We start from the raw sequence: 22,547 nt of genomic DNA on the forward strand, positions 1-22,547 counted from the left end.
AAGTTTTCTAAGTAAAGGCTTGATTTTTCAGTTATAGCGTCACGCTGATGCTAGATTAAAGCAAAACCTGAGGCCTTGGCTAAAGAAAACAAAGTCAGGTAGAGCAGTATTCAACTTGTGATATTGATAAGCTCTACAGATGCACTTTGAAAAGTCCTTGAACATTGCTACTTGAGTCAGTGCTGTTTGAATATGAAATCCTTAAATCTGACTCTCCACAAGCTGAACAAACAGTGTACTGTACATTATGTCCTTAGAGCAGATTAGGCAGCTTGAAGTTGACAAAGATTCAGACACCACAGAGATTCAGAGCTGTGGAAGCTGCTCGAGTCCTGCAGTTTTTGCATAACTTCTAACTTGTGTACAATGTGATGCACTTATCTGTTTTAGTGTGGACGCTATGTAAATACTAAGCACCCTATCACATGTGGCTGCAGTTACAAGCAGTGCTTCCTCTAGTATGTATGGAATTGGAAAGAAATGTCTTATTAGAAGTGTGCAATTGAATAGCAAAATAGGGAAAAGCACGCTGATGCTTGTAAAGCAAACTCACCTTTGAAGTGATAGCAATGGTAAACAGTAGCCAATTTTCTTTTGTTGAGAAATTTCTAAAGAGACAGACTAATTTTTATAATGGAAGATGAAATTAACATATAAGGAAGCTGTTGGAACCTGGTTCCAGGTTTTTTCAACACTAGTAAGCGCAATCTTGAGCTGTTAGGACCCATGAATTAATGGCACCAGACTTTGCCGTGTGAAAGGGAATCCAGTCAGTCTCTTTCCCTTACACAGCATAGGTTTTACCTCTGTTTGATTTGCATTTGGGATTATGTGTCAGTGACCTAAATACACTAATAGGGGTGTTACTCTGAAGACAGTGTCCTGTCACCTCCACAGTAGCTCAAATATGGAGGGATGTTAAGTAGCAGGTCCTGCATTTGCAGCAGGACACAATGGAAGCAGGTGAGTTGCTGGCTGAGGTGACCCTTCTCCTCACAATCTTACCATTAACTTTTCTTCTTGGCAGGCATAAGGGGCAATTGAGCACAAATTGCATAAGGAGAAATAGTCTCTGTATTTCCAGACTTACTTACTGGCCCAAAATACTCTTGCCTTTTGGAAGAGTTTGTGAGATGATGGAAAAGTAGAACAAAAATTCTGGATGCTACTTCATCTACTCCTGTAATTAAGCTCTGAGCACTTGTAGCTTTGATTAATCTGTTTTATTTGAAGCTAATTTGGTTTCCAATCTGGCAGGAACTGTCCCCTCAACGTCAGTTTTTTCCTTACCCTCCTTGGCATAGTGCATGCTTTCTGGAGACTAGCATGTTATTTCTGTCAAGTGAAGGCACCCACACTATTCTGATGTAGCTCTTGAATTATACAGCTACCAGCATGCATGCGCATCCCTAGAGTGAGTAACAGCTCTTTGCAGTACATGTGTAAATATTTACATCCATTTCCCTCCCACTTGGTAAAGCACTCCATTTTTTGTACAGTACAAAGTGCTTTGTATACAGAAAAAAGCACATTGTTTAGTTGGTTTGGTTTGTTTTGAGGGGGCGTTATGTTTATTTAACAGAAGGCCAAACGAGTTGCAGCATGCATTTTGTGGGGTAGTCCTGCTTTCATCCAGTTTCACAGCTGGGCTGGCAGATTTATGATGAGGTGAGGGACTTCTTCAAGGTCAGACAATGAATCAGTGGTTGGGTAGAAGCTCGGGTCCTGCTGACTCCAGCACTTCATTTAAAAGTTCCAGCACACAGCTCTGGCTTTGCAAATTAATGCAGAAAATGAACCAAACTTAGCCCCTCAGTAAATTTCAATGAGCAAATTTTGTGGGGGCTATTATGCTTATTTAAAATGAACTTGATCGGTGCTGATAGGCTCAGACTTGCCCTTGCAGTAGCGGGGAATTCTGGAAATTATTGTGGTGATTCTTTTTCACTCTTTGAAAAGGTTTGAGTGCTTAAACCCACAAATTTAATACAAGTTGATGTGTGCATCAGCTACTGCTGTTTTATCTTTGTTGCAGAGCAGTAACATGTGAAGATCCTCATCCATTTGTTACACCACTGTACCAAGTAGGGCATAACAGCAAAAGTGACAAACTTGTTGTGCCAAAGCCATTGGAAAACTCATGGAAGGTTTAGGCTGGCATGTGTTGCAGTCTGGTAGGGTGAGCTGCAGCAGTGAGAATGGCTGGGGCTCCTGCAGCCAGCCCCTGCAGCAGCTGTACTTATAAGGAGCAAGTGCCTCCCTGGCATTTTCCTTTACAGGAACATGGCCACTCATGTCATCAGAGGAGCTGGCTCTTGCTGCCCTGGACTTGCAAGACAGAGGTTCCTTAGGTTTAGAGCTCTCTCCAGGCTTTTTGTACTTGTGATTTTAACTTTTTCCAGCACTTATACAGGTGGCAGATTCTGTCTGTTGCCTTTAGCCAAGGGCACCACAGGATGTTTGGTGACTGAGGTGAGTTTGTGAATGCTATTTGCTAATTTCCAGTTATGAAACTTAAGAAGTGATCTGCATTTCTATTAGACAGAAAACAATTATGAGCCTACCACTGAAAAAACAATTAGTGTCTGTGTCAGCACAGGTTTTTCAGCAGTAGAGCATCTTGCTGCAGTGTTCTGACATGTCTGCTGAGTTTGGAGTCACCCAGAATGGTGGCACTTCCATGATTTGTCAGCATTAATTCCAACTTCCTTCCTTTATGCCGCTTCATCTGAATTTACTGTTGGCTATCTGTGTCTGAATGTGCAAGGCCTTATGAATAAAATCTGGAAAATGTAGCAATGCAATTATTTTTTAAACTGTTTTGGTTTAGATTATTTTCTTTACTTTCTCAATAAGCTGTATTTTGAACAGGTATGTGGTTTTATTTAATTTTCTCTTCAAAATGTGCTGTGGCCAACTCCAGATTTTAAAACTTTCTTTTGTTGTATACTGACTGCAGTATTCCTGGGGCACTTCTTTGTGCTTTTATATTTTGTCTTCTACATATGGATGCAAATGGATATATTCAATTCAATTCTTTTATGATAACTGAGCTTTGGCCTTGATTTGAATTCCACTTATCACTTGTGTCTGCGTGCAAAAGTTAGAGCATGTCAGGAAAGTAAGATGTGCTCTCACTATCTGTTAGATGCAAGGAAAAAAAAAGATCTCCAGCTTTATGCATTTAATAGTAAATTAATAGAGATCTTATCATTTGTTAGAGATGTATATTACTAACCTCAGCTGAAAACTTGATGTGTGGTAGGAAATCAAGCTAATACTTGCTCCATCCATTAAAAGGAACAAGCACAGCAAGAGGCCAGGATAATGAGATGAGTATAAAGGGAGCAATGAATTTTACAATAGTTTTGAAAGCTCATTATTGAACAAGAGGTTTGTGAAGAGGCTTGGAAGAAAAGCCAGCTCTTGCTGTTGGAATACAAATGGAGTTTGAACTTTCTTTTAAAGGATCTTGCATCTGTTACAAGTGTATTGAGCTACATGGTAATGGTAAGTGTCTGAGTTTTGGTCTCTGAGCTCATGGAAAACTTAGTTTCTGGGTGTATAAATTTAGTATTAAAAGGCCTGTTACTCACTTTATGGTTTGTGTTTGAACATAGGTCTGTGGGTCAAAAAGAAAAGCAAGCCCAAACCACCCTCATACAGTGCTCTTTGTTTTTCTATTTCGTTTGAGAAGAATTGCAACTTTTCTGTTATAAATAGTCTGAAACAGGTCTGTAACCATGGAAACATAAGCATTTTTCTTAGTAGAAAATACTAACAAATATGACACTTTTCAGCTCCCTGTAAGTTTAGCAGCCATGTGTGCAGCAGTTCTCTGGGCAGTACCTGCACTGATTTTCACATGTGTGTGTTGGGTTTAACCATACATCCTATTGCCATCCCTGCAGGGTGGGTGTAGCCTGAGGTTGGTGAGGTGAGCATCCAGCGGGGTGAAAGCTCTCTATCTGATGTGAGCACAGTGTGTGGTCGATGGAGTAACCAGAATCTTCACTCCTGGCAGCCTCTTCCCACTGGAAGTAAACATTTACTGGTTGCTGATCTGCATGCACTTCTTTGCCCAGCAATCTAGCGGGAGTGCTTGCCTGAACTTGTCTCAGCAGTGTCATCTTCTGAGATCTTTAGACAAGATGGTAGTGTCTTACTAGCATTTAAAACTCCTTTGTGTTTTGGGAGCATGTCCTGTGCCCTTTCTACATGGCATATTTTGTCAGGCTCGATAACTTGAATTATGGAGTCTCTGTTTACTGTGGTCAGTATCCCATTCAAAGCATCTGCCTGTAGTGCTGTGCTCCAAGGGGATGTCCCTCCATTGGTTCAAAACACCTTTCAGAGATAACTGACTTGACAAGGCTTTGCATGCCAACTCACATTTCACACCACTGTTTAGAAATGAGATTATCTTTCACCTTTCCTTTTCTTCCCAGCACTTTTTCTTTATAAAAAGTGGGTTGTGCAAAGTTAAAATAAAAACCTCTGTTTGGGCACTGCCACCACTGTAACTTCAGCTGATGTAGCAGAGTGCTTCCACTGTAGTGGAGCAGTTGTATGAGAGGAAAGACATGCTTGCAATGAAGTGCTGATTTTCTGGGGGCAAAGCTGTTCTCAGTTTTTTTGCAACTGGTCAGAAAAATTTCCTTTATGTCCAAGGACCCCAGGCCAGTCAACATGGTTTGTGTCTCAGAAGCACATGGAAAAGGGTCAAGTGATTTCAGAAATAGCTGATGCAGCTCTGCTGGAAGGGGTTTGATTCCAAGTTGCTGGCACTATAGTAGAGGGAAAGACCTTTGGACTGCTGGAACCCACGGCACCAAGGGAATAATTTTTGAGTTTTATTGCTTCTGTGCATGTTTTAATTGGATTTTACTGTGCCCCAAGGGGCCTGGAAAAACATTTTGGCAGATGTGCTAGCACTTCCCCGACTGTGCGGACAGCCTGCTAACCCTGGAACAAGTAACCCCAGTAGCCCCATGAGCAAAAGAAAATTCACTGAAAAAGCCCCACCAGTGTAATCATGGTGAGGTCAAGGGCCTCTGCTAGGAAAACCTCATATCTGTGACTCATGGGATGCATCAGCAGGATCTGGTGTAGACCTGTCTTAACGGGAGAAGCCTCTGGTGACGAGAAGTGAATGTCTGTGGAGACCAGTGATTGCTTGCTCTCTGTTGGCAGCCCTGCATATCTGGGTGTTTGAGTTACCTTGCAGGAGCAGATGGAGGGGATCAAAATGAGTGCTGCTTCAACTTTGTTATTGACTTAATCCCTTTGATGAGTTGTGTGCCTGGCATGTGCTCTCTTTGGCTTGTCCCCTCCAGAAGTGCATCCTGATAGTGCAGGTTAAACCTTCCTATTGCCAACAGTCTTCCTCTGCCAGTCCCTGGGCTGCAAGTACTGCTTCCCTGCCTGGGAATGTGAAGCAGTGTTTTTGGACAGTCTCGTGGTAGGGTGGAGGTTCTGTCTTTTTGTGCAACATCTGATAAGGGGATCTATTTTGGTCTTGGTCAGATCAGTTAAATCAGACCCTATAAGAAATGATAATTGAAATCAGGTGCTCTAATTTAGATAGTGGTAGGAACCTGTATAGCTTGCTTTTAGGCATGCTAAATTTCTTCCCAGCAGCTGTTGAGTATTTGATACTAAGATTTGGTGCTCAACTTCCAGCACCTGACTTGGAGACTTTTCAAGCCATTTCTTCCTTGAAAATTTCAGCCACAAAGAAACTTAATTTGGTGCTTTGGAAACTCACATTTATGCCTATGCAGTTTTTGCAAATGGTCATACTCTAGGTACGCTCCTGTGGATTGTTTTTTCTTCCCACAGCATAGCAGTATTTTTGCAGAGAAGCACAAGATTGTATATTTTCTGTTGAATCTGCAAAGCTTCCAAGGAGCCAAGGATATCCAAGGATAGTATCAGCAAATTTGTTGGTTTGACTTAAGTTTTTCAGATGAGTGAAGCCCAGAATTGAGAACTTCCAATATAGCAGTAATTTTATATTCTTTACAATGCAGGAATCTCGTAAGAATGACTTAAGTTTTAAATTTTAATTTAAGTTTAATTTTTAAACCATACTAGGGGAAAAAAAGTAAATTATTTTACCTACCTATCTTGAACTAAATGAAGTGTTGGGTGACTGGTGCCTCTGTGGATGTAACTTATTGTTGGAAGTCTCTGTGGGCTTTGCCTTGTTAGCTGTGTCTTGTTTGTCAGAGTGTATGCTAACAAAAAAGTGTGTGTAGATTCTGGTGTAAAGATTTCTACTTGAAGTCGTACTAATGGAATGCACTTTTTCCCCCTTCCTCATCTCTGTGTTCTAAGTGTGGCAAGCATAGACAGTTACTCAAAAGCCCTAGTCTGGCCTTCAGTCCAGAGCACTTGGCATTTGACAAGACATAGTGTCTTCTCTAGAGTCCAGCTGTGCTGTATATGGTGGTGCAGTGGAAACCAGTCTTGCCCTGCTGTGTCTACAGATGCACTTGGCTCATTTGTTGCTTCATGAAATATCTTTCTTTCTTGCTGAGGCTGTGTTTCCATGATTGTCTTTATATTAAGCAGAACTACAACCACACTTGAACTTGGGTGTCAGGTAGTACCTCTGTCCCACCTTTGTGGAGCTGCCCAGATGTGTCTGTCCTGTGGTCTTTACTTTCCACACCACTGAGAGTGGATTTCCCTTCATGATGTAAAATGTGATGGCACATGATTGGACCCTGGGCTTCATGGCACTTGGATGTGGACAGTTTAAGTTGGATATCACACAGAACAACACTAAATTCAGGCTTTAAAAATCGGATAGGCAAGAGTTGGGAGCCATTAATCTTGCACAAGAAATGCCTGTAGAGAAGTTTCCTCTGCTAAACTAAGTTAGTATCGTGAATAGCAAAAATCAATATCAAAATGGATGGTAGTGAATGCAAGATACTTTAGGGGGAAGGAAAGAGATTTGCAATATTTCAGGGCTCAGACTTTACTAAATAGAAACTAAATTTAGGTATGTCTAGGTTTTTCTATGTTACACAGCTGCTCACATCAAAATATCATAATGGTCTCTTTAGCTTCATAATCTTTGGCTGTAGGATTGAAACATGCTCTTGTTTCTAGAAACTTCTGATTTAATCTGCCAGGATGAAGCCATTTGCAAAATATCATGGCATTGTCAAAACAGGAGAGAGCTTATTTGTGGAACTAAGTCACTGGATTTAACCAGAAAGCATAAGCCTAGGACTCATTTCTGAAACATACACAGGTAAGATGGAATAGACAAGAAAAATAATAAAATAATAGAATTATTTTGGTTAGAAAAGACCACAAAGATCATTGAGTGCAACTGTTAACCCAGCACTGCCATTGCTTGAATCATGTTTGGTCAGTACTCTCTGGGAAAAGTGGCATTAGCTCAGGCTCCAGGTAGTGAAATTAAATGGTTCTTTAATGCATCCTTTGTCTTCTAATCTGATGCTGTTTGTTCTGTAGGAGGATTTTTCAGGGTTAAACTTGTATGCTGTACTACAGTAGGTTCAGGCAAGTATACCCATCAGCCTGTAAGTTACATGGAAAAAACCACTTAGACCAACTCTGCCTTTTCTCCTTCTGTATCCCTTTGCAGCAGAACTTGCCTTCTTTCTAATAAGGAGAAAAAAAACGAGAAAATGGGAAAAGTTAAAGTAATTGCTCATCTTGCATGCCACCAAAAACCATAATGAGCAACATAGGGAACTTTGCAGACTATTGGAAGTTTGTGGTGAATAAGTAGCATTTAGAGAGATAGGGACTGTGATGTAAAAAGCCAGACAGCCCATACAATTCCCAGTGTCTGTCAGTGCAGGGCATTAGGACTCATACCTGCCTGAGCTTATGTGCCATCAGGTTAGCTCTGTCCTGGCTGGATATGCAGCTTCATTCCCTGTTCTCCAAGCCTGTTTCACATTCAGGCCTATGTACTGAAAGTGTCTGTTACAAAAAGAGCAACTGCTTTGTGTCCTTACAGGGAGATTGTGTATCTATGACCTGTCTTGGGAGCTGAGAGGAGTCACAGCTTTAGGGGAAGAGAACATTGAAAAGGCAGCCTTTTGTCTCTAGTAAGGATCTCTAAAGCTGGATTCTAAGATGTGTATTTATCAGAAAACACAGTAAAATATACTTCTTTGGGTACTGAGAGTAGGCTGGGAAGGTAAGTAGAGGGCAACACTATTCACTAGTATATGAGATTGCCATGTCCATGTATCTCTCTCACAACCTTTCTTCCAATGCAAGCAATCAGAAAAGGTGGTCCAATTTTAATCTGTCTGTTCTAATTAGTTTTTAGTAATATATTAAGGTAATCTCACAGTATGTCCTGTTGGACTTCTGGCTAACCCTAATTTTAAAGAATATAAACTGCAGCTTTTACAGCTTCATGTGCTTGAGGTTTGTAAAAATAAATTCAAAAACAAACAGCAGTATCCTTACAAAGACAGAAAAGTACTGGTTTATTTTTCTTTGCAGCAACAGTTTGGGTTTTTCTTTCCAGAGCTATAAACATTACGGTTATGTGTAAAGCTACCAAGTAATTCTCTGAATATAAGGCATCTTTGTTGTCTGTCCCCATAATTCTGACACAACTACTGAAGTAGTACTGTCCTTATTTGGGGTGGAAAAAACAGTGGTGTGAATTGCTCTTTGCTGGTATCCTGGGAACCAGTTGCAATTTGGCTTCTCCAGCATACACATACATGCTATCTAGTACCTGTTTCAACTGTGGTTTTCAAATGTAAGCACAGGCAAATAAAATGGAAAATAAAATCGTACACACCTTTTAATAAGGAGAGCCACCTTCATGTGTGTTCAGATTGCCCTTTTGCTTCTTGCAAGGCAAGAGTTTTATAGTTCAAACACAAATCAGCCAGTTTATATGCAGATTTTATACGAGTAACATATAGAACAGTCTCTCAAATTTTTACGGCCAAGAGCAACTTCTTTCCCTTATATGTATATAGTGCATGTTCTCAGACATAAAGCAATATCTGTGCCATGCAATAAGACTTATGACATGGTTTTGCAAAGTATTGCATCTCTCAACCACTCCATCTGCCTGTATCTATGGATTTGTGCCCTGCAATGAACAATTGGCACTCCTGTCTCCTCACCAAGTTCTAGCAGTGCCACTTGTCCTTTTCTTCAAGGAAGCCTAACACAGGACTGTGACCAAGACAACCTATATTCAAACTTTCTATCATTCCTTTATTTTAAAAAAAATAAGATTTTGTATTTAACATCCACAAGCTTTTCCCAAGTGCAATGAAAGGAGATTCTCATCTGGACAATAACAGAAAATGAACAGTATTATATGCAATATTATCTCTAAGGATGTAAGAAAGAGAAACTTGTAGAGACTCTTAAGATGGAAAGAAGAAAAGGTCTTTTAAGCGGTTCTGTGAATTCTTGGGCTCCTGGGCCTGGTATATTTTTTCATGCTCCTTGTAATATTACTAAGCAAAATAATGTAATATTGTTTTTCCCAAAACTAGACATATTAAAATTTAGAAGTGTTTTCATTTTTGTACTTAAAAAAATCTCCAAGCAGTCTTTGTACTAGACACTGTAAAACTTTATAGCAAAGAGGTAGGGTCTTTTCCTAAAAATGTTTCAGTCAAAGAAAGAGCCCACTCTGGCATTCCTAACAATATATGCTTTATTTGAGTAATAATCAAATTTACTAGTATGCATTTGAGAGAGCCTAAGTAATTGGTACCTCACTGTATAATCTGTCTGAGTAATGCTCCTGGAGCAGCCCAGAAGTGCGCTGTGCAACTTCAGTACAAGTTAGAAGGAGACTGTGCTGCTTGTAAATAAGCAAGTTCTCTTCTTTACATCTCCTTTTTAAAGATTTTGAACTAGAGGATAAATATGCATTTATGCCCTTTCCCTTATTTCTGCGCCTTTTCAAAACAAGATACAGTAGGGTTTATATATTTTTTTAATGAATGTGTTGCCTTTTTAAATTTTTTTTTACTCTACTACTTTCATCTCTCTTCACTGTGGTTTCATGATTGAACTATTGTGCTGATAGAACAAACATGCTGATTTTGTTGATCTTAAATCAGAGCACTTGTTGTGCAGGGGAGGCCTGGGCAACTTCAGTCAGGTGATGTTCCCCCCTAAATGTAGATGAAAATATCATAAATGACCTGTCAGGGGCATTCTGACCCCTCTGACTCAGCAAAGGCTGGCATGTGCCTGTAGGAACCCTCCAACTCCAGCTGCATGTGGGTCTGAGGGATCTCAGGATGACAGGGGCCAGTTGGGCTCTTGGGGTGTGGATCTGGGTTTCACATTTGTAATGAGAAAGGCTTAAGTACCTTGGCTGCTGTCTTAAGATATGTGCAGCTTGGTTTCATGCTTGTCCAAACCTGTTTTGTTCTTCCTGGCAGCAGACTCTCCTCTTGCTGCAGCTATAACAGTGCTGGGAAGGGCGGGGGGGATGGAGAGTGAGTCCCCATGACGCGGGTTTGGGAAGTTTCAGATTTCCTTGCTGAACACTGTTGAGGTTCACTAGGGCAGCTCAGCCTAACATGTTGTGGGCACCTTGTTGTGAGGATAGCATGCAAACATGAGAGCCCTGAGAGCCTTGAAGCTTTAGCTTTGCTGTGTGGCACAGCTGGCAAAGGTAACTTCTTAGGAGGAATTCCTGGTTGAAGAGGGCGAAACAAAGCCCTACTGCGACATGCTGGCTGACCAGTTAGCAATGCTCGTTGACCCACAGTGCTTCTCCAGGAGCTGTCAGTGGTCATCTGCTGGAGACTGCTGCTGTTGTCTAAGCATGCTGGTCCTGGAGAAAAGTAAGACTCCAAGGGCAGAATATGCTCCATAGAACTGTAAAATAAACTTAGTGCTTTTTTGAAAATAATGTTTATGATAATTTTTGATGCTGACATCTCCTTGATTAGTTAGCTCATCAGAATGTATTATTAAGAAGAGCCCAAGTTGTTGCTTACTGTACAGAAATTCAGAATTATTCCAACTTCCTCCTCCTTTCTCCCACCTTTCACCTGTCAGTTACTATTTTTGCCAAGTCGCCTGAGCAGCGGTAGGAGCAGAGGGACCCCCTGCCCTCTGCAGTGACCCGTGGTTATCTGCTGGTAGGGAGGCAGGGTCACTTGCTCCTTCCCTCTGCAGACAGAGTCTTTTGTCACGGTCCTGCTAGCAGGGTATGTGAGAGCATTGCCTCTTAGGAGGGATTATTGCATATTGTTGCAGACTTGGGCAGCCATCCCTGCAGTAATCGGACGCTGGCAGGTTGCTAGCCACAGAAACAGCACTGTGGACCAGGCTGTTGAGGTTCAGTGTCTGAGAACCTGAGAAGAGGGGCTCACTGGGGTGCAGAGCTAAAGCTGATCTTCTCTTTATCTCTGGCAAAGCCAGTAAATCCGTGCCTGCTGCATGAAGCTTTCTGCCATGGCCCCTTAGCCCTTTTGGCACTGCTGCGGATTGTGGGGAGCTTCACTGCAGGGCCCAGGAAGATCAGCAGGAAAGCTGAGTGAATAATCTATCCCTTCCTAGACCCAGGCTAGTTCGATACATGGACTGTTGTGTGCCTCTGGACCACACGTGCTGGGATCCTGGTTAACACACAAGGGTAGGAGGAAGCTGTACTTGTGCTGTGTGAAGCCAGCTGAGATTCAATTCCAGCCTAGACTGTGAGACAGGGCTAAAGCCTCTTCACTCCCAAGATAGTGCTGCCCCAGGAATGGTTATGAATGGCACTGGCTAATTCTGGGTGTGGATAAACCACCTCCACTTATTTTTTTTTTTATTTGACAGTGCTTCCATGCTAGCAAAAAATAATTTGTTGATATTTAGGGTCCCTTCTCAGGCAGGGGAAACTATGCTGTTGTGGGACCCAGCACTAACTTGGGTAGGTTAAAAGGCAGCTTTGGACACCTGCTGAGAGCTGGTCTGTCGCTGCTTACAGTATAATTACAATTACCTCTGCATGTCAGAACCAGGCACATAAGTAAGAAGAGGTCACTTCCTCCTGCGGTTGTTTAAGGGCATCTTCCATTATCTGAGGTCAGAACTGGAAAAATTCCCAGTTGCTGTTCAGCTGAATTAATGGCTGTAGTGACAGAGGGAGTGGCCTTGCTTTTTCTCCTTAGACAGCATTTTCCTGAAAGCCTGATGAATTGTTTTCAGATCAGCATGGATGGTAAAGGTTTGAAGTGGCTTTGAAAAGTCAACTTTGTTGACTAGGCTGCTATAGAAACTGTACTGTGCACTTAGTTTTGGGGAAAAGGCACAATGTTTCATGGTCACCTGCCCATAATTCTGCTTTGAGCATTCTCCGTTGTGTGTTAGGCTCATCATGTCATGTTTGTTTTCATGGACAGACGTTCTTAGGAGCTTACTGTATTCAGGGCTTCCCTTTTCCACCTCTTGCCCTTTCTCTCCTCCCCACAGTGTAAGTTACCATTGTACACCTGCAAGTTTTGGGGGAAGTTGAGTAGATGCTTACCTCGTTTGAAGGACTGCTTTGAGCTGTAGATAAAATATGCCTTTGGCTGTCTTCCTAGCACTACAGCTGTGTCAAAACCTCTCACCGCAGGCAACCTGAAAGAACAGCAGGTAGTAAATGCTAGCTTAATGAAAAGCCCCTCTGATCCTTTAAAGATGAGAAAAGCGTGAGTGAGGGGCTGATGTTCATGCCATAGTTGTACCCAGTTCCTATTTTCTGGGCTTCAGCAGCAGTAAGTAGTGCCAGGGGTGTGGACAGGAGTGTGGTGTGCCAGTAAGGGGGAGAGGTTGTTTTGTCCTTACAAGGCAATTAGGGATACTGCAGAAATGCCATTTTGTAATATTGTAGAAAAAAAATATTAAAAGTTAACTTTTAAAATAAATATAAAAGGGTTTTTCTGTCTTCTAAAACAAATAATTTATGCTTCAATTTGGACTTAGGCTTTGACAAGCAGAAATTACATGAAGTGTGTGTGTGAGGGGTTAGGCTAGATATTGGGGGTAGAATATTCACCCAGAGGGTTGGGCACTTGAACAGGCTTCTCAGGGTCATGGCAGCAAGCCTGACAGAGTTCAAGGAACATCTTGGGCAATGCTGTTAGTCACATGGTTTAGTTTTAGGTAGTTCTGCAAGGAGCAGGGGCTGGACTCCATGATGTTTAAGCGTCCCTCTCAACTTGAGATAGTCTATGATCTATGATCTCTGCAAATTCATACAGAGCTTTGTATAATCTCTCATTTAGATTTTTTTATTCTTGCAACATAAAAGCAAAAATAACCCTAAAACTATGTTGTGGGTTTTTTTTTTCTTTAGCAAGCAAATATGAGAGTAGACCCTTATCTAAATTTCACTGGAGTGTGTTCAAAAGAACTTGAAAATTAATCCCTCAAAGGTAATTTCATGCTCCACCAGTTCACTCTCATGTCAATGTCTCTTGTCTATTCTGCTTCTCTGGAAACATGTCAATACATAAAGATCTAAAAGGTGTTTCTTTAAATTAAGGCATGAAGGTCCTATAGGAGCAGGCACATTACTATTGTGAACAAATGCTTGTTTGATTAAAAAGCTGAGTGCAATCAAATATTTTTGCTGTAAGGCTTGCAGTACTTACACTATCAAAAATCAAGCCAAGATTTGGACAAATTAAAAAAAAATGAGGAAAACATAAATGGAGAGTTTTATAGTTAAAAGTCGTCAGGACATCTGAAGACTGAGACTGCATATTTTTGGACTTTCTCTATACATATGCAAGTTGTCATATCTTTAATTCACTAACAGCTTTAAAAATAGTCAGTGCAGAGAGTTTTTTTGCCCTCAGCACTAGATTCATGACTAATGCCTGCCAGTATCCTATTCTTGCTCTGTATTATTTTATTGCCCCAATGTATTTGGGGTGTCTCACATAATGTTGCATCCTCAAGTAAATCAGGTTTCAAGTAGAGCATAAATTTGTTGTCTGACAGCCCTTTTGTGTTTCACGTGACATTTGGGTCCTCCCTTGGGAGTGGGCAGACAGGGAACCAGTTGACTGACAGCTGGACTGAGGTGCACCTCTGCCAGTGATTCAGGGACTGGGACACTTTGAATTCAAAATGAAATGCATTTGTGGGTTGGAAAGCAAGTTCTTGCCTTGACAGCTGGGACAGGGTGGTTCCAAAGGGACATATCTCCCTGTGGGGTGGTGATGGGCAGGAGAAGGTACCATAATGGCAAGAGGCAGAGATGTGGTGGAGGCGGGGAGAAATGACTGGAAATACGGGAAGTTTTGCAAGAGGAACACAGAGGTGGAGTTTGTGCTGGAAAGCCCTGGAGGAGAAGCATACTTTGCTCTGTTGCCAGTGGTGTAAGACCTGCAGGAGAAGAAGGAGTGAGTGCATTGGGTCTGGGAGGTTACTTCTCGAGCCTCTGTGGGTGGTGTCTTTCAGGATGGAGGTAGTTGAGGCTTGTAAGACCTTGCAGTCCTCCCTGACTGGTGCATTGCTGTGGGAGTGCACTGGATCATGCTGCCAGCAGCCAAGTGCAGTCTGTGCTGGCTCTTATCCAGCCTGGCTCCTGGCCATGTTGGTTGTCTCATAGCTGGCATGAGGGTGGCCCTGGCACTGGAGCCTGCTGGGGTGCTCCTGCAGGTCTGCCAGCTCCTGACACCCAGCCAGCACCAGGTGAGCAAGCCATGAGCTGGAGCAAAACCTTGGGTGTCTGACTGCATCTGACCAGAGCTGAGCGGCTGGTTGCTGTCTGGTGGGAGGGATGAAGGAGACCTAAGCCCTAAATTGTCTGAGCACATGGAAATTTGCCGTGAACACCATTCATTTCCATGCAAAAACCTTTCTTGTGGGTCTGTTTTCTTTTTATTCCCTCCCAGCCCACTGCAGCAGCAGCCTTGCAGGGGGAGGAGCACCCCAGCCCCAGTGGTCCCCCTGTGTGGGGGGACCAGCTTGCGCTGGCTTGATGCAAGGACCTTTCATCCATTACAGATGGTGTTGTGGCAGAACCTCCTTGATTTTGGCAGTAATACAGTGGTGATAAGTGCCAGAAACTTTCCTGATGGGAAATTCCTACCAGGCAGCTGTGCCTGGCAGCAGCTCCCCAGGTATCTCCTGGTCCCCCTGTGCATGACTTCATGCAGGTGGGACAATTCCTACAGGGTTTGGGCACCAATGGCATCCACAGGCCATGGGGGATACACCGGCAGCTCAGGCAGGGTCAGTTCATGTAAAGTGTTGGGTGGAGAAGAATGTAGAGGGATGAGGCCAAAAGAATCACAATGGCATTGCCTGGGTTTTGTTTGGAATCCCAGAGAGCATGACTGGAGTATCACCTTACTCTGGTGAGCCTTCATTTGGGACAAGGCTTGCTCTGCAGGAATGTTCCTTTAGAGCTCCAGCTCCTGTAGTGCCTCTGATTTCACTGCTGTGGAGTGCACACAGGCTGCTCCTGTTTTAGTCTTGGAGACAGTCCAGTCAGCTATCTGCAGGGCTTTTTCCTTTTTTATTTTGTTCTTAGAAAAAAGACTTATTGAGATTAATTGCTTTGCATCTCAAAAAAGCTGGTATAATTTGTAGGCTGCTTATTGACCATAGTTGTTCCACTTCTTGATAGTGGGGCATATTATTCAAATTCGGCTTTGTTCATTCAATTGCAAATAGTCATTGTTTATTCCTATGAATCACAGAATAAATACAAATTTGAAACTGAAAGTTTCACTTGAACAGTAAGTAATGTTGAGAGGAAAGCTAATGCTTTCAGTGCCTGGCATTGTCCACAGAAGTGCTTTTCCACTGTGTGGAAAATGATGGATAAAGGGTGAGAGTTTTTAGTGTTCTGGTCTTCCTTCTGTGGAGGCCATCAGTTTTCACCCCCTTGTCCTCTGAGCTAGCTGAGGTGATGTGCACCAAAAGCAAAAGGAGTGATTGTCATTCCATCTGTTTACTGGTTGCTCCTTACAGTAACACTGATTTGAGAGTGCCCTTGGTGGCGTGTCCCAAGACAGATGGAGATAGAACCCATGGGGAACATGGGCCCAGCCCTTCTGTTTCTCTGCTACAAGATAGGGTCTGCTCTCTGCCTTCTCTAGCAGTGCTGTGTAGGTCAGAGCCTCCTCCCTGGGTTTCTGTGTGTCCAGAGCTGGTCAGACTTTGCTGCTGACTGGCTATCTGTCAGGGAGCTCGAGACACATGCTGGGATACATCTCCTGTGTCCTGCCCTTGGACTGCTTCACTTGGTCCAGCATTGTGGGAAAGCTTGGGCAGCTGCAATTCTCTCACTTCTTTGTTCACAAACAGGAAGGAGCACTTTTGCATGGTGAAGAATGTGCTGGTGACATGTGAGGGATGTTGCACATTTTCTGTAGTACTGCAGTCACAGCATTTATTGGTGGGCTTCTTAAACTTTGAGCTTTGTGGTGTCTGCAGGTGCTGTAAATTGTGCAAAGTCACTTGGAAAGAGAGTTAAAGATGCACCTTTTTGTTTTTTCCTTGTAAGAATTATATGGACTGCCTAAAGGCTTGGCTTACAATAGTGTAATCTAGGTAAAATGGATGTGTTTAGTTCAAATTAAATTTCTTAATTGTCTGTGTAGGGAAGCACAATTGAAGGGTCTTAAGTGCTGAACCTGTAATCAGAAGCTTGTTCCAGCTTGATGGCAGAGGTTGTCTATGAACGGAAATGGTTCAGAGAGTGAAGTAAACTTGAAATACCTCTTGTGGAATAGGCATTACGTGGGAAGTGTTAATCAGACAAGATTGTTGACGGTGGTCAGCACGTAGAGGAGCAACAAAGAGGCACAATTTAGTGGGTTGCTAAGCTCTGCCATGGAACGGACCAGGGTTATCATCCTGGCAGCATGCTTCCCTCACTGTGGAGCTTGGGAGCAGGAAGGGATATTCTGCGTGGGTGTGAGAATCTGAAAGTTGTAGTAGGAAAGCCATTCGGGGAGGTGCTGCAAGTCATTGCTGGTGCAGTCACTGCTGGAGGCTGGGGAGAGGGTGAGGAAGGCTTCAGGGCAGGCTCCCAGCGCTTCAGCCTGAGAGCAGCTACTGACACAGATGGCCCAGGCCCCAAGGAGTCTGAGAAGTGATATGAAGTGAGAGGAAGGGTCTGGAAGGGGGTTGATTGATAGGACAAAGAACAAAGACTAAAAATGGCAGGAACCAAAGTGAGCAGAGGGTAAGGATAAGATGTAGGATTACCACAATTTACAAGCTGTGTTACTCAACTGATTGGATAGGTACAGTGATGTGCAAAGTGGTCATTTAGACATTTTCCTTTAAAGATAAAGTTTAACATCCAACAGGTAAGGCAGGCCAGGGAATGCAATGCTTCACGGCACAAAAGACAAAGAATTTTACAAAACAGGTGGGAAATAGGCTGATTCTCAGTTGATGTGTCTATGGGATAGTTGCATGAAAAAAGGCCAGAAGTCACACATAGCAGATTGGTAATAATTTTCTCCTGACATCAACAAATATTTTACATAAAATGATTTCATTTTCCTCCATAGTTTCATAGGTAAAAAACTTAGTTGTGGAGTTTTCTAGTTACTTTGATAGAGATTAAATTGCACTATATCAAAGCAAACCTTGGGCCCTGGTACATCTTGTGGTCTGAAAGGTTTTTTTGGAACAGCACAGTGGGTGTCTAAGATCAACTGTTACAGAAAAATAGTAAATTACTAGACAAAAACATTACTTGGATTGCAGTCTTGTAATGCTTAACTGTAGAAATTTACTTTGTCAGTAGTTCTTCTGGTTCACATTTGATTTGATTACTTTTGATTTATAAGAGAGCATCCTTATCCTGTATTTTAAGTATCTAATTAGACAGGAGATCTCTCCAGGAAAAAAGGATAAAAAACTGTGTTTTTATTTTTGTTTTTAATCTCTGGGTCCTTGGCATTGTCATGATTTATTTTTCTCTCTGGAACGCTGCATTCCACAGCTTGTAATGGCCTCCTTTTTCTGCTTGGACTCAACTATAAAGACATTTTGTAAGATTTATTGCATTCTTTTAACTTCTAAACACGGGGGAAACACAAATGATGATCCTCAGTTCAGCCCAACAGTAGGGAATGAAAAAAGAACTCATATTTTTAAATGGATGTTTCTCTCTACTGTCCTGTGTGTTTTGCTGGGCTATGTTCATCTCTGCTGTGGGGTCAGTGACAACAGGCAAAAAGATGCCTCGGAAAACAGAGGGCACTGATGCCATGAACATACGAGCCAAGTCCTCTGGAGCTGCTCTTGAGTCATGGATTTTCATGGACATCACAGTAGGCATTGGGATTAACACTGTGAAGGGTTCACATAGGGCAGTCCATGGGACAGCAGCAGGAAGGCTGTGGGCTTTACGTTTTTGAGTCAATTAGTTTTGCTTTCTGGTGCTTGTGGATTGCCCAGATGATATAGCAGCTGGTTTTCTAGTATCACAGGATTTACTGAAAAAATTGTGGTTGTTTGCTTGTATATTTTTACTTTGTAAACCTGTCTCTCAGATTATTTCTGTACAGTAGCTCTTTGTTTTCACTTTTCCTGTCCTACTGAATTTTGTGTTTACCCTATTTTACATTATCCTTCTGGTTATAAGGATTTGAGAAACTTAATTTAAATTGAGTGTGCGACAAAACCTTAATATTTCTGTTTTATATGTTTGGCTATCAGGATTATCTTCTATAAGGCCCTGTAGTTTATAGAGAACACCTAAGGTTGATAGAAAAGATTCTTGTTCAGGAAGGAACAACTGAGAGAGAGTTGGTTGCTCCATGTGCATATCCCTTTTGATTTATTGGAACAAGACTGACAACAGGGACATGTTAAGCTGCATGACCATGCCCAAGCAGGCAGTACGTGGCATCAGTCAGGCAGTACCACATTCAGCACGTGTTGTCAATGGCAAGGCTATGGCAGATGACCAGCTGGCGCAGTTGCTGCCCATGTGGTGGGTAATGGGTCACTGTGTGGAAGGGGTTGTGTTAAAATGCTTGCAATATGGGAACTCTTCAGTAGGTGACCTTGCACATTTTCAGAGAGCAGTTTCAGTAATGATCTAGCTCATGGCAGGGCTTCCAAAGTGCATATGAGCCTACTTCTGCTTTTAAAGAAAAATCTCACTAAAACAATGAGGGTTGTAATTCAAATACCAACTTGTTGATCAGGAAACTTTTGGAGTGCCTTGTGCCTTCCTCCCATCCAATATGGGTCATCAGCACCAAACCAAAACCTCTCCTCCTTGTGAAAAATGCCCTGAGAGATTCAGTTGTGTATGGGCTTCATGCAGGCTGGAAATCCCGAGTGTGACTTGTAGCTTTTGCAAGAAGTGGAGATTGTGGGGGTTTTTTGATGCACATAAGCGCTTAATTCAGCATTCTCTTAAACTCACTTGACTCAGCTGTTGTGAAATCTCTTGATGCCATTTAATGATCTGATTCAAGCAGGGATTTTTTAAATTTGGCATTGTGTCACAAAATGGTACCACAAGAGAGAAAGCATGTGTACTCCTGTTGCTGAAAGCCTACTTTGACATACTTTGCCCGTACTTAATAAATAATAATAATAATATTATAAATTGTATTACAAATTACGTCTTTCGTTAAAATATAATTTCCATTAGATCTTGAGTTTAGGGGTATTTTTTCAATGCAGAAAATTATTTTTGCACTGTTTTGTGGTATTTCTCTTAAATGGAAGGCTTGAGAGACGCCTTTTTCTTTTCCCCACATGCCAGATTAATTGTGCAGAATGGCATTTGTCCTCTGGCTTTTTAGACCACTTCTTCATTTGAGTCCCTTTTTGGCATGTTCATCACAGCACTAGTAAACTGTGTTAGGGACAGCAGGGCAGTTTTGAAGGGAAAGTTCTCCTTTCTCAGTGAACTGCACTTTGTTAGTGAAATAACTGTTGTTAGGTTGAGTTTGCTGTTTTGTTTTCTATTTCTTAAGCTTGTTCTTTTTGTTGTTGCTCTTTGCATTGGTCCATCCTATCTCAAGCTCTAATTTTCATTTCCAGAATAACATTGAGAGTTCTTATTTTGCATGCTGTCCCTTTAAGGTTTAATTTAGGGTTTTCCATGTATTCAGCATGTTTGTTATCTTGAACCATTTATATCTAGAAAGGAAAGAAGTTTTCGCTGAATTCTCATTTAGGCTTGTCTTAAATCTCATTCTAGTTTCCTGCATATTTCACTTGACCTCCCAGGCTGGGAGGGAGGGTCTTAGAGGATGGATGTTCCTGCACTCTGCCAACAGGGTCCTCTGGAAGTTCAGGAGCCAACTTGGTCATCTTCCTGTTCTTTATGCTGACCCTGCAGAGTGGCTCTGGGTTTCTATTTCCTGAGGATTTCAAGTGCTGTGATGTTTCATAACATGGTCTTCTAGTTAGTAATGATAAAGTTCAAGGCAGGTTTTCCACATCCTTATCCTAATAAAGGCATGATTCAAGATGAAATAAAACAAAGCAGACCTTTCAGAGCTTGAGCAGCAGGGCTGCAAAAAGCCTGTTTTAAGGAGATGCGGTCTACACATGTGATCCTACAGCTCTGTCTCATGACTTCGGTCTTGTTTAGATGATTTTGATCAAGTGTTACAGTGGGTTTCAGAAATCTGAGGGATGCATGGTTCTGGCAAAAATTAAAATAAAGGAACTTTTCAGTTCCTTTTAAACAGTTTTCAGGAAGAGCTCTTCCTCCTCCTTTCTTATTTGGGTGGCAGCCGTTATTAGAAGTTGGTGTGTTTTCTAGCTGAGTGGTGCACAGTCCTATTTCTGAATCAACTCACAGAACAATTTCCTCACCCAAACAAGAAGGCAGTGTGTGGCAGAGATAGAAGTATTAGAACAACTAGACTGAAGAAGAGAAAACAGTGAGTTTGAGTGGGAAGGATGAATCTGCAGAGGCCGTCTTCTGTGGTGCTGTCACATGCAACTGATTTGTCGTGTTGTTTCTCTTGGTGTTTGTCTGTGAATTCTTCGTATTAATTAACCTGCTGAGTGATGTATGGGTTGCTCTGCCTACCCTACTAGCCTGTGAATCACTCATCAAAGGATAGACATCACAGATATGGAGGTTATCTTCCTAGAAGTGATACATTGCTTTCTTTCCATGTTCACATGAGATCCACTCACAGGATATGTGTCATCCCCTTTTGGTTTCCTAATTCTCTCACTGAATCTGTTTTTCTGTATCCGGGATGATACATAGCCTCTGTTAAGTTGTTTACTTTTCTAGGATTTTTTCTCCTTAGATCCCTTTTACTCCCAAATCCTTCAGCTTGTGGTATTTCTGTTCTACAGTATGACCTTTGAGTTTTCCTTTATGGTTCTTCTGACTAGGAACTGCAGTTTATAACTTTTGAGATGTAACTGCCTCTAATTTCACTTACAGTTTGTGTGTTTAGTCTTGGACTGCTAACATAGTTTTCAGCCCCAAAAGTTTTGCTATCAGTTGATGCTCTTCACATTCATTCTGTGTATTAGATGTTCTGTCTGGACCACATGCACCTACAAGTGGCTGCTTTCTCCATCTTTGCAGGGTCCCTCTGCCCAGTACAAATCCTTGTCCTGTTGTCTTTATGGTTATTCACCACAAAATAAGGCTCTGATCTCTCCATGTCTGTCTTTTTCCCTCAGTCAGGGATTGTACCTAGGATGCTCTGAACCTGTTGGAACCTTCACATTTTGCTCACATACCCCGTTGATGTCTGTGATGCCTCCCAGCTCCTATCAGAATTTTTTTTCTGAGATCTCCTTTCTTCTCCAGCCTTTCCTCAGTATACTTTGTGCTGGTGCAAGTGACAACTGTAATGGTGTGATGGCCTGTGGCAACATTTGTTGTGTTTAGGATACTACTTTAATGAAGAAATGTCTTCAGGCTGTATTCCCCTGTCAGCTGTTAGGATATCCAAGTACAGAGCTTTGGTGTTTGATCTGCCTTCAGCCTTTTGCTTCTTCAGCCTCTCTTTCTCACTTGTCTCCGCAGGACAGACGACATCACTGTTTGTCTGGATGGCCTCCTACAATGTCACTTGTTCAGTCTTTCATTACCAGGAACATACACAAGGTTTTATGGTGAAAAACCTCTGGGAGGTTTCCTCCTTCTGCACAGAGGTGGCCCCTCAGGCACAGCATGACCCCCAGCCTGCAGCAGCATTCCCGCAGTGCTCGCTGGTGCTTGGCTGACAGTTAGGGCTCTGCTTCTGCTGGCATCATAAATATTATTTTAAAGGATTTTGGAAGGGTTTGGGTTTTTACTAATGTTCCACATTAGTATTTCCACAAAGTATTTGCATTTGTCCATGCTTTGACTTTTTAACACTGAAATGGCACCATTAGCAGGGACAACTATTGCCTGAGAAGCGTTGGCTGTGTGAATGTGGGTATATGTCTATAAGGATGAGGTGCCAAGATGTAAATTTTGCAGGAAATGGGATGCTGATTTCAAAATCAATTGTTTTGTACTCTTTATTGATGTTATTAGCATTCATAAAAGTTTAACTATATTGAGGACGTCTACATCTTCTTGCATATTTGTGATAGTTTTACAGAAGATA

The 22,547-nt window shown here is 42.1% G+C and overlaps 1 protein-coding gene across 1 annotated transcript in view; it reads left to right on the plus strand.

Moving 5' to 3' along the window:
• MYO10 (myosin X) overlaps positions 1–22,547 on the plus strand; it is a 159,351-nt gene that overhangs the window by 46,243 nt on the left and 90,561 nt on the right. The gene's annotated exons all lie outside the window — the stretch shown is intronic.

This window comes from Poecile atricapillus, chromosome 2, assembly GCF_030490865.1.
Source record: "Poecile atricapillus isolate bPoeAtr1 chromosome 2, bPoeAtr1.hap1, whole genome shotgun sequence".
Taxonomy (NCBI): Eukaryota; Metazoa; Chordata; class Aves; order Passeriformes; family Paridae; genus Poecile; species Poecile atricapillus.